This window comes from Myotis lucifugus, unplaced genomic scaffold (genome assembly GCF_000147115.1).
Source record: "Myotis lucifugus unplaced genomic scaffold, Myoluc2.0 scaffold_387, whole genome shotgun sequence".
NCBI classification, from domain to species: domain Eukaryota; kingdom Metazoa; phylum Chordata; class Mammalia; order Chiroptera; family Vespertilionidae; genus Myotis; species Myotis lucifugus.
This window is the reverse complement of record NW_005871435.1, coordinates 419,310-421,919: the sequence shown is the minus strand read 5'-3', so window position 1 is coordinate 421,919 and position 2,610 is coordinate 419,310.

The following is a 2,610-nucleotide window of genomic DNA, read 5'->3' as shown; positions in this document are numbered from 1 at the left end:
TGGTTTAAGGGGAGAAAAGACCCAAAAAAAAATGGACCAGTGTCGCCGGGGATCCTCTTATTTTATTTTTTCTCTGTTTATTTTGCCCTTGTTAGTCTCCGGAGCTTTCGGGGGCGCGAGCACTCTAGGGCTGGGGGCATGTAAGAACAGGCCAGGGTAAGCGGCGGGAGGCGGGGGACGCGGGCGGGTCAGGGGCCGGGCTGGGTCGGGCGGGGGAGGCGCGGGGTCCGGGGGGTAAGTGAGGGGGTACGGCTGGGGGCACTGGTGCCTGGGCGCGGAGGGAGGAGGGGGCCGGCGGGCTGGCGGGGAAGCGGCGCGGGGCTGCCACGTGAGAGCTGGAGCCGGGGGTGCGGGGTGCCTGCAAGGTGCTGGAGGCGGAGATCAGGCTGGGCTCTAGCATCCCCCCCTCGCCCCAAACTCCTACCAATCAGGTCATGGGTAGCCCAGCATCCTTCAAAGCCCCCACCCACCCACTCGCACAGGAACGTGGTGGGGACAACAGCAGGCAGACGGTGACTCGGCCCACGGGACCCAAAAAGCCGGGTCCTCAGTCTGGGGCAGAGACTCCGCCATCCAGGCCCAGGGGAGAGGACGAGAGGCGGGCTTGGCCCCTGGGTGAGTCCCCAGGCTCTTCCCGGGCGAGCGCTGTCTGCAGACTCACTGCAGAGCGCAGGCCTTGGGGAGGGAGGCTCAGGGGCTGGGCCCTGCTGCTCTGGACAGCCCGCACTCACCCCCACCTGCTGGGCGTGCTGGATTAGTAGACACTTAGACCCAGGACCCCTGCCTGGGAAGAAGGAGGGGGCACCGGTCACCTCTGAGTCAGGGACAGGGCCACACTTGGGCCTGGTGAGTTCCAGGAGGCTGCCCCAGCCTAGGGGCCTCTCTTGCACCGCTTCTGGTGCTAGCACCGTGACCCGCTTTTATTTCCCGTTATTCCCCCTAAAGGACTGATTCCTGGGCAGGAAGTGTGGTGTCCAGGCGGATGTGCAGGTAGGGGACATCCTAGGTACCTGAGTTGCCACCCAGAGAGAGGCAGAGGACTCCTCTTGGGTTCCTTGTCCGCTACCTGCCCTGGATGTCCCCCTCCCCACCTGCTTGTCTGGTTATGTAATTAACCCAGCTGAGGTTCTCTGCCAAGCTGGCAGTGTCCAGGGGTGCCTGAGGGGCCGAGGGCCTGGAGGGGTTGAGGGAGAGGAGGGACTGGGACTTACCCGGTTGGGAGCCCATAAGCACCTGTTGAGGAGAAGACACTACATGGGGCAGGAAGGCGGTCAGGGTCCTGCTCTTAGTTGACAGCTCAACTGGCTCTGCGGTCACTTCCCTAAGTCTCTGGGGGTTGCTTTTGGTTCTTGTTTTTACCGTCAATAAAATGGGGGAAAGAATCACACACACACACACACACACACACACAAAGCATGTTTGTAAACAGCAGTGGATGGTGACCCATCCCGGGGTTGCTAGGAGGTCCTAGCAGCCTTAGATGGAGGTGCATAGCAATGGCCACTCCTCATTGGACACCTACTCTGTGCCAGGCTCCTGGTGTTACCTGTACAACCACACCACACCCTGTGAAGTTTCATGCCCAAGGTCACACTTGAGGTGAGTGGCAAAGCTGGGAATCCAACCCCGGTGTGTCTCACTCCAAATCCTGCCTGTATGTACTATGCTGTCAGTACCAGGACCTGGCGGATTAGGTCCTCTGGACTAGGAAAGACCGCAGTGCATTCAGCTGTGAACTGTGCATGTGTGGAAAGAGCATGCATCCGCACAGAACACATACATGCAGCCTGAAAAGCACAGCCCTAAATCCAGCAAACCCATCTCCCCTGGACCCCCTTTGCAGGCACTGGTCTCATCCTTCCTGGGAATAGTCCCCCAACAATGTCTCAGGCAGGTAGCAGCTCCCTGGTCATCGTCAGGTGGTGCCAGCAGCCCGGGCCCCGCTCTCCTGGCAGCAGCAACTGGAGGCCTTTGACAACTACTTGTATCTGGTCTACGGCCCGGCCCTGCTGGTGGGTGGGGTGCTTCCCCGCACCAGCCCCGCACCAGCCCCTTCCTCCATCCTGGGGCTCTGACACCACCCCCTGCCCTGCCTGCACCCCCCAGGGCATGCATCCCAGGACAGAGTCCCAGCAGTGGACCAGCACGGCCATCACAGTGGAGAAGAATGGGGATGTGTCGAGCGTCACCCCCAGTCTGGCGAAGGCTGGGGTCCGCACTGACTCTCCCAAAATGCTGACCCAACGGGACCGGGGGGCCCTGAGCCAGCGCTTCGCCCACCCTCCCCGAGTCACCCTGCCCATCCCACCCACCCACAAGCGGGAACACAGCAGGGCATCCCAGGTGAGGCCTCCCACTGCTGCACCACCTCCGCCCTGACTGCAGGAGCCTACACGAGGCCCTGACGCTGTGGGTGCCCCCACCTGCGGGCTCAGTCCGGACTGAGCTCCGTTCCCGGGGCCTCCCTGTTGACACTGCGGATCTCCTCTGAGTGGCCACATACAGTGAAAGCCTGGATCCCCCCCAAGACCCGGCTTCCTCCACTCGAGAACAGGCTATCGGCCCACGCCCGACGAGAAGTGTACAGACCATCCCCCCAGGCCCCAGATG